Genomic DNA, 10,658 nt, shown 5'->3' with positions numbered 1-10,658 from the left:
TGGTGCTGGGAAAACTGGCTAGCCATATGTAGAAAGCTGAAACTGGATCCCTTCCTTACACCTTATACAAAAATCAATTCAAGATGGATTAAAGACTTAAATGTTAGACCTAAAACCAGAAAAACCCTAGAAGAAAACCTAGACATTACCATTCAGGACATAGGCATGGGCAAGGACTTCATTTCTAAAACACCAAAAGCAATGGCAACAAAAGCCAAAATTGACAAATGGGATCTAATTAAACTAAAGAGCTTCTGCACAGCAAAAGAAACTACCATCAGAATGAACAGGCAACCTACAAAATGGGAGAAAATTTTCACAACCTACTCATCTGACAAAGGGCTAATGTCCAGAATCTACAATGAACTCAAACAAATTTACAAGAAAAAAAAAAAAAACCCCATCAAAAAGCGGGCAAAAGACATGAACAGACACTTCTCAAAAGAAGACATTTATGCGGCCAAAAAACACATGAAAAAATGCTCACCATCACTGGCCATCAGAGAAATGCAAATCAAAACCACAATGAGTTACCATCTCACACCAGTTAGAATGGCAATCATTAAAAAATCAGGAAACAACAGGTGCTGGAGAGGATGTGGAGAAACAGGAACACTTTTACACTGTTGGTGGGACTGTAAACTAGTTCAACCATTGTGGAAGTCAGTGTGGCGATTCCTCAGGGATCTAGAACTAGAAATACCATTTGACCCAGCCATCCCATTACTGGGTATATACCCAAAGGACTATAAATCATGCTACTATAAAAACACATGCACACGTATGTTTATTGCGGTATTATTCACAATAGCAAAGACTGGGATCCAACCCAAATGTCCAACAATGATAGACTGGATTAAGAAAATGTGGCACATATACACCATGGAATACTATGCAGCCATAAAAAATGATGAGTTCATGTCCTTTGTAGGGACATGGATGAAATTGGAAATCATCATTCTCAGTAAACTATCGCAAGAACAAAAAACCAAACACGGCATATTCTCACTCATAGGTGGGAATTGAACAATGAGAACACATGGACACAGGAAGGGGAATATCACACTCTGGGGACTGTTGTGGGGTGGGGGGAGGGGGGAGGGATAGCATTGGGAGGTATACCTAATGCTAGATGACGAGTTAGTGGGTGCAGTGCACCAGCATGGCACATGTATACATATGTAACTAACCTGCACATTGTGCACATGTACCCTAAAACTTAAAGTATAATAATAAAAAATAAATAAATAAATAAATATATAAAAAAGAAAATGTGGCACATATACACCATGGAATACTATGCAGCCATAAAAAATGATGAGTTCATGTCCTTTGTAGGGATTTGTATGAAGCTGGAAACCATCATTCTCAGCAAACTATCACAATGACAAAAAACCAAACACTGCATGTTCTCACTCATAGATGGGAATTGAACAATGAGAACACATGGACACAGAAAGAGGAACGTCACACACCAGGGCCTGTTGTGGGGTCAGGGGAGGGGGGAGGGATAGCATTAGGAGATATACCTAATGTTAAATGACGAGTTAATGGGTGCAGCACACCAACATGGCACATGTATACATATATAACTAACCTGCACATTGTGCACATGTACCCTAAAACTTAAAGTATAATTTAAAAAAAAAAAGAAAGAAAGAGAAAAGAAAAAGGAAAAAACAAAAATGAAAACAAAAAAGGTCAAAGGGTTTACTTTTCCTGCTCCCTCCTTTGAGTAGCTTCCTCCTTCTCCCAAAGGCCAAGCTTTGACAGGCAGGTATCTGCCCAGAGCTTCCCTCTGCAGATCCAGGACCATCCTCCCCTTGCCTCTTCCAGCCGGTGCTGTCAACTCCCCACAGTTACTAACCCGTAGTCCTATAATAGCATCAGCTAGCTTCCTCAAACCTTACCTGCACCTCTAGACATAGTCCCCTATTAAATCCTCTTCCAAATAACTAGTTTGGGCATGCCATTTGTTTCTTGACAGGACCCTGACTGATAGAGTCATTGTTGCCTGGAGTGAAACTAGGAAAAAGACTTTCAAAACAGGATTCTTGGTTGAGCTTATCATACATATTTGAGAAGCTCACAAATAACCTCCTTGTTAACCTCCTTGTTAAAAGGAACTGGGGTTCTAGTAACCCATGGCATGTGTTGGCATCACCATTACTTAGATTATCACAGGTAGGGATGGGATGAACTGCAGGTAGGAGGCAAGTTGCTGAAAAATAAACTGTCTGGGATATATCATTGCTATGGCAACAACAGTACTTATAAAACATGTAGAGCTGATTAAAAAGATTATGGGACCAGCTGGCTTTTTCTGATTTCCCTAGAGAGGATACTTACGGGAAAGAAGAAATTGGAGTTGGTAATCATTCAACTCAAAACAAACATAGAAAACCAGGCCAGGCACAGTGGCTCACACCTGTAATCCCAACACCTTGGGAAGCCAGGAGGTTCACTTGAGCCCAGGAGTTCAAAACCAGCCTAGGCAAAGTAGACCCTGGCTCTACAAAAAAAAAAAAAAAAAAAAGTTTTTAATTAGTCAGGTGTGGTGGTACACACCTGTGGTCCCAGCTACTCAGGAGGCTGAGGGGGGAGGATTGCTTGAGCCCAAGAATTTGAGGCTGCAGTGAGCCATGATTCTACCACTGCACTCCAGCCTGGGTGACAGAGCAAGACTCTGTCTCAGTAGGAAGGAAGGAAGGAAGGAAGAAAGGAAAGAAGGAAAGAAGGTTGGTTGGTTAAGATTCCTTTGTCTTACACAGTAACAGAATGAATAGCTGAGGCCCAAGGGCAAGCCTGTTTTTAGGAGATGTAGAGTTGAAAAACCCACTAAGTGCTCAGCACTATCATGTCTGTTCACCAAGATAAGGGTATTGGTTGGTGATGAAGGAGGGGAAGCCTGAGATAGGGAGGAGGCCATCTGAGCAATCAGAAATGAGGTTGAGTGTGTTGAACCCCCAGATCTTTTTGAACCTTCCTTGAAAGTGGAATCAATCCCTCCCCACTCTGAGTTTCACTGCCTTTTTCCTGGGGCAGAAAAAAAAATTTAAATGATTGTACCGGGGGTAGTTGCTTCAAAAATGAATGTTTCTTATGCTCAGGACCTTGCCAGACCCTCAACCGTTCTTGTCTCCAAGTTCATGATGAGAGTTTGATCCTAACAGAGACAAGACAAAGAAGTGCAATGTCCCCTACAGGATTCTGAAGGGTATGTATGGGAGCAATTTGAAGGGCATGGCACCAAGAAACTGAAATATATAAAGCTGTTTGGACTGCATGCATTGATATGGGTATGCGTAACCCAGAATTAGAATTTAATAAACTGGCTTCAGTGCCAGGGAGTAGTGTTACCAGTCTACTGGATTGGTTAACTGAAGCCTGGACTCAAGAGTGAGAAGTAGTCAATGAGATTAACATGCTAAAAATCCTCTGGTTTACTGTAGAAGAAGGAATCCAAAAGCTCAGTGAGGTGGAGATATTGAAGCAGGTCTATTATGAGCGACCTCCATAGCCACTCCTACGCTTACCCACTAGAAGGACCTGAGGACACTGCCTTCACCAAGACATTACGAAATTAAGTAATTCCTTGATGAGAGGGGAAGACATTTGTTGGTGGGAAAGGCAGTAATCGGCATCTTTTAAAGATCTGCCGTAGCTCTTCTCCATAAGCCGATGATGATAGAGGGAAACGCTGCAGAAGAACCAATGCTCCCTGGCTTTGGTGGGGAAAATGGGACCCTAGCGTACTGGAGGACAGGCAGCAACCCTGACCACCACAGGCGAGGGGGGCACAATGATCACTAAAGCCACAAGAACTAAGTTGTTATCGGAGGGTTTAGACTCGCAGGATTCTGGGGTTGTCTAATAGATCGTGGAATCCCTGTCAATGAAAGGGGTGGACAGACTACAAGGATGCTGCTTGGTAATTATAAATGGAAGAATTCCAGGTCTGCTGGGCAGACACCTCACTCTAGCTGCTGTAGCAAGGAATTCAGGGCCTCTTAACTAGTTTCCACACCTAAGTGAGTTCACCTGGCCGGCCCAGTGGCTCACACTTGTAATCTCTGTGCTTTGGGAGGCCAAGGGGCAGGAGGATCAGTTGAGCCCAGGAGTTTGAGGCTGCAGTGAGCTTTAATTGCATCACTGCACTCCAGCCTGGGCAAGAGAGGGAGACCCTGACTCTAAAAAACAAATACATAGTATATACACCCAAAACCCTTTGACTGAGCAAGAACTTTGAGGAAGGATCCTGCAATGCAGCCACAGATATTCTCCCTAAATCATCTCCCAGGGCTTTCCCAGAGGGTCCTACTGCCATTTAAGAGACTATCTGGATATTGGGGAAAGTGAAATACCTGGCCTTCTGCGTTATTAGATATTGGCTGTGAAGACCAGAGACCCATTCTATCTATGGTCATTTCCCTAACCCCAGAATGTACAGTGGGAATAGATATATTTAGTAATTGGTAGACTCCCTACTGTGGTTCTCTGGTCTGCGAAGTGAGGGCTATTTGGGTAGGAAGGGCAGGGTAGAAACTTCTGGAACTGCTTCAGCCTTTACTGAGATCATAAACCAAACACAATGCTACATCCCCATGATAATTGCCACCATCAAAGATTTGAGAAATGCAGTGATAATTCTTTGATTGTTGTTTTGCTTTTAAAAAAATTATAAAAAACACATAACATAATTTACCATCTTACCCAATTTTAAGCACACAGTTCAGTTGTGTTATATATATTCACATTGTGTGATGGATCTCCAGAACATTTTCTTCTTGCAAAACTCAAACTCTACACCCATAAACAACAACTCCCTATCTCCCCCTTTTCCCAGCCCCTGGAAACCACCATTCTACTTTGTTTCTGTGAATTTGACTACTTTAGACACCCAGGGTGATAATTCTCAACACAACACCATTAAATGCATCTGTTTTCCCAATGCCAAAGCCAGAAAGGGCACAAAGATGACTACAGACTGTCACAAACAGTAGCAGATGGTGACGCCAACCACTGCTGCAATGCAAATGTGGTATCTTCACTAGAGAAAATTAACACAGCTCCTGGAAATTAGTGTGCACTTAGCAATTTTTTCCATCCTTATTAGCAATATAATCAGAGGTAGTTGCCTTCATATAGTAGAAAGAACAGTATACCTTTACTATCTAGTCTCAGGGCTGTATATATTTATAGATAGATATAGGTACCAACATTCAATAGACAGACAGGGAATAAAAAGACAAAGAAATTAAATATGAAAAATACAACTCAGTAAAAAAAGAAAGGATCAATCAGGAGATCTAAATCAGAAAAACAGAAATTCTTTGTAAAAAAAGGAAATAGAAAATAAATTATCTAAAAAGAATTTTTTAACATTCAGATTAAATAACATGAATTTCTCAATTTAAAATAGCCACAATTTATCATCCACACCGTGAATTTTTTTAGGAAAACATACACTAAAGCAAATCATCATGAAATTTCAGAAGCCCGGGGATAAAGAGGAGATCTTAAAAGCCTCCAGAAGAACAAAACAGTTCAATACACAGGATTTGTAATGAGGATGGTCTCAGACGTCTCAAAATCACTGAATGCTAGAAGGTAATGGAAACTTGCCTTCAAAATTTTAAGGAAAAAAATAATTGTAATCCCTAGCCCCCAGTGTGGCTATGTTTGGAGATGCGGCCTCTAAGAAAGTAATTGAGGTTAAATGAGGTCATTTAGATAGAGCACTGATGTGATAGGATTAGTGTACTTCTAAGAAGAGACACCAGAGAGCTCACTCTTGCTATCTCTGTCCCTGTGTCCACTCTTGGAAGAAAGACTTTGTGAGGACACAGCAAGAAGGCAGCCATCTGCAAGCCAGGAAGAGAGCCCTCACCAGAAACAGAATCAGCTGGAACTTTGACCTTGGACTTCCAGCGTCCAGAACTGTGAGAAAATAAATAAATGTCTGTTGTTTAAAACACCCAGTCTGTGATATTCTGTTAAGGCAGCCCAAGCTGACTAATGCAGAGTTGAAACTCATTCAAGTGTAAGAGTAGAATAAAATTATGTTCAAACATGCAAACTCTCAAAAAATAAACCTGTGATGTGCCCTTTTACATGATGTACCCTTTTACGAAAAGTTTCAGGGGGATGTGCTTGACAAAGTATAGCAATAAACCAAGAAAGGGTAAGGCATGGAATCCAATTCAGGAAAGAGGCAAAGGAAATTTCCACGGTGACAGTAGAAGGAAAACCAGTACTCAGACATCTTCCTGGAGAGAACTCATCCAGGTTGGAGCAGGGGAATCTGGGGCTACAGAATGAATGTTACCAGTGGGGGAAATGAAAAAAGAGAGAGAAGGGAGAGAGGAAAAAAGGGAGGGTAAGAGGGAGGGAGGGCAGGCAGGCAGGCCTGCCCACTACATTTGGATGTATTGTGGGGAAATTTATATTTTAACAGATAGAGTTTGGGACTAAATTAAGTAGGTGAGGCCAAGCATGGTGGTTCACACCTGTAATCCCAGCACTTTGGGAGGCTGAGATGGGCAGATCACTTGAGGCCCAGAGTTCAAGACCAGCCTGGCCAACATGGTGAAACCCCCCTCTACTAAAAATACAAAAATTAGCTGGGGTTTGTGGTGGATACCTGTAATCCCAGCTACTCAGGAGGCTGAGTCAGGAGAATCTCTTAAACCCGGGAGGCGGAGGTTGCAATAAGCCAAGATCGCGCCACTGCACTCCAGCCTGGGTGACAGAGCGAGACTCCGCCTCAAAAAAATAAATAAATAAATAGGCAAATAGAAAGGTTAAAAATGTAAAATAAATAGTATACTTGATCTATAGAAAGCAAAAAGTTGAATAAAAGTAAATGGAATTATAATACACTACAAGGCACAGCAATGGATACTATTTACATAGTCATAGTAACAAATACTGATTTATCAAATATGTAGTAATATTGGTAGAATAGGGTGTTACATGTGTGGAGGGGCGGGGGGAAAGTGTAAAAGTATGAAATCCTCACCTTCCATCATGGAAATTGGTGGGAAGGGAGGAAGAAGAAATAGTGATGTCTCTGCATTATTTAGAAATATGGGGGTGAATAGCAAAAAGAATAGCTAAAATAGCGAAAAAGAGAAGGTAAAGTGGAAAGTAGTCGGGCCTTGCCAAATGTTTTAATTTACAACTCTGGGCTTTTTCTGTTTTTAAATGTAATAATAATTATAATAGAGCACCAAAGAAAGAGAATCTTCCTTCAGAATTATCAAACAACAATTTTTAATGGTAGAATCTAATCCTTCCTCTTTAAGTTCTAACAGGAGCAATGTAGTTGATGGCAATTTTCTAAAAAGAGTAACTCTTTGAGTCCCAATGATTCTTTTGCTTAAATAAGCAAGAAGTTTAGCTTTTAGGATTTTTTATTTCAGATATTAAAACATCAGCACAAACACTTGTTTTTTTTTTTAACGGAAAGAAAAGAAAAAGGAATTCCCTCTGGTTAATTGTATGGCTTTAATGTCACAGATCAGGAGTGACAATAATATATACTTGGCCCTGCTATATATTGCTATCAGAAGGTGTTACTCAAGATCACCTATTCCAAAACAAAATCTGAGGTTGTGGTTCCATGTCTAAAAATCCCACATTGCGAGACTGTTTGGTTACTGAGGGGTATTTAATATAATCACTTCACCTTGAAGAATTCACCAAAAGCTAATATTACTTTCATTTAGATGTCTTCTTTTTCCCATTTATATTGGAAAGATTAAGGATATCATGATTATACTGTATTGTATAGAAACATGGAATTAATGGTTCCATTTGTTTTTGTATTGGAAAAACACCGACATTTTTTTATTTTATAAATAAGAATAAAATTACATCAAAATGGAATAAACAATGCACTTCATCCATGAAAACAACTTTTCTGAATTTGACATCTGGCTATGCCCACTGCAACTATCTAATAAAGTGTGTGTATCTTCCCCAAATTGGAAACCTAAAACACCATCCATCAAGAATCTATAAGAGTGTAATCTCACTATTCTGTCATCCAGAATATTGATCACAAGCTCAGTATCAAAGCAAGATTTCACGGGTAATTGCTTGATGATAAAAAGACCATTATTTCCTGATGATCAGAGAACTAGATACCAGGACCACATCACTTTTAATCCTCGTAGAATGACAAACACTGAATTGTGCAGTGGCATTGTGCCAGCTGCTTGCTTTGAAAGCTATAATAAGCAGCTACACAGAAGTCCTTATCATATCCATTTAACAAATTATTGATCAGCACGTATTTGTTATAAACCTCCTGATTCTGAAATATTTTTCTAAAAAATGTATAAACAACTTGCTCTAGGATACCGTTCCTGTATTTTCCCAATGTTCTGCATGCTATGATAAATTCTTAGGCAGTAAGAGTTGGCCCAACTCATGGTACCATCCACTCTCAGCCAATGAGCTCTAGCACACCACACTGCATCATTTAGTCAATGAGGGTGCTATCTGTGTTGTTATTCCATCTACTTTGTGTTCTAATGAACGGTTTTGACTCATGACAAAAATTGTGCAAGAGGCAGCACTCAACACTTCTGAAAGAAACAAAGGAAGACTATTATGGTGGATGTTAAAGAGGCAATTGCAGGCCAAGCATGGTGGCTTCTGCCTGTAATCCCAGTGCTGTGGGAGAATCGTGAGGCCAGGAGTTTAAGACCAGCCTGGTCAAGACAGTAAGACCCCCGTGTCTTCCAACTATATATATATATATATATATATATATATATATATATATCTGGGTGCAGTGGTGTGTGCCTGTACTCCCAGTTATTCAGGAGGCTGAGGTGAGAGGATCCCTTGAGCCCAGGAATTTGAGACTGCAGTGAGCTATGTTCACACCACTGCACTACAGCCTGTGCAACAGAGAAAGGCATTGTCTACGGGGGGGGGAATAAAAGAAACTTCATTGCATCTTAAGTGCTTTCAAAGAAACAACAACAAAAAAATAGAAAGATTGATACGTAATCAGAGGTTGCTGAATGCCCTCTTACATTTGCAGTGAATTATAATCATGACCATAGGACTGACCAAAAATCATCAGCAGAGAATCAAGACTTGTCACGGCTTCATGGCTTCCAGAAAATCTGAAGCAGCCCAATGAGCTATTGCCAGTGAATGATGGAGGGAAGAATGCATCTCCACAGAGACCGTGTTATAATAATCCTGTCTGCCACTGGCCAGGTTAGTGCTACCAAATTCAAAAAATTAATTTCCCACTACTCTCCAAAAGACAGATACCCAGACAGTGGTGTGAAGAGTGGATTAAGGGTGGCAAGACTGGAGGCGTGATTAATAGTTTGGCTGATTTTTAAAATGGGTTTACAATAGGGCTTTTATTAATCAGGGGAGGTTAACGTATGCTGCAGTAATAAACTCCAAAATCTCTGTGATTGAACAAGATAAGGATTAATTTCTCGCTCATGAAAAGTCCAAAGTGTGTTGAAGGTAGCTCTTACACCTCTTAAAACCGATGCCTTCCAAGATCTATGCAAAGGGGAAAGAAGAGCTGGAAAAGCGAAGTAGATGACATCACATCCATGACATTCCAATAGCCCATGCCCCACTGGCCTAACTAAAAGGGAGACTGGAAAATATAGTCCTCCTGTGAGCACAGGAAGGACAAATGGGGTTCATGAGCCTCTATCAGCCTGTATCACATCGATGTTGCTGAGGACATGAACACTAAGTCAATGAACTACTCTCTTTGTAAATCTCAGTACCAGGAATGGGCAACCTACTTTTAGTAGGGGGACTTGCATTTTCTTTTCCCTTTTTTTTTTTTCTTTTTTTTTTTTTTTTTTTTCTTGAGAAGGAATCTCACTCTGTCACCCAGGCTGGAGTGCAGTGGCACATTCTTGGCTCACCGCCACCTCCGCCTCCCAGGTTCAAGCAATTCTCATGCCTCAGCCTCCTGAGTAGCTGGGACTATAGGCGCCCACCAGCATGCCTGGTTAATTTTTTGTATTTTAGCAGAGACAAGGTTTCACCATGTTGCCCAGGCTGATCTCGAACTGCTGACCTCAAGTGATCTGTCTGCCTCGGCCTCCCAAAGTGCTGGGATTATAGGCCTAAACCACCGCACCCAGTCTAGGACATGCATTTTAGGGTATAATTTTACCCCAAGAGTCCTCTTTCTCTCCCTATCTACCCCCAGTTTCTTCACAAAATGCTTTGTTCTCTTGCTCTTTATTTTTATAAAGTATTTTAAGTTCTTTGGGAATGAGATTAAATACCAATGATTTTTTTTTTTAAATAAGCCAAACTGTTAATCCTGCCTCCATTCTTGTCACCTTTAATCCACTCTTCATATCGCCACCTGGGTGACATTTTCTAAGAAGCACATTTTCTAGTAAGCTGTTCAGTGGGTGGCTCCCTACAAAGTACAGGATCAAGTGTCAAGTCCTCAGCATGGCATTCCTAGTCCTGGTGATCCAGCATCAGCCTCCCCTTTCCACCCTTATCAACTGTCATTCCCAATTTTGAACCCTGTGCTTCATCCATACACACTAATCTTCCCAAGTGGTCTAGAAGTTGGGATAAAAAAAACTCTTTCCCTTTTTAAATTTTTATTTTTATTTTAAGTTCTGGGGTATATGTGC

Source organism: Pongo pygmaeus, chromosome 7, assembly GCF_028885625.2.
Source record: "Pongo pygmaeus isolate AG05252 chromosome 7, NHGRI_mPonPyg2-v2.0_pri, whole genome shotgun sequence".
In the NCBI taxonomy this organism is placed as follows: Eukaryota; Metazoa; Chordata; class Mammalia; order Primates; family Hominidae; genus Pongo; species Pongo pygmaeus.
This window is presented reverse-complemented; position numbering follows the sequence as displayed.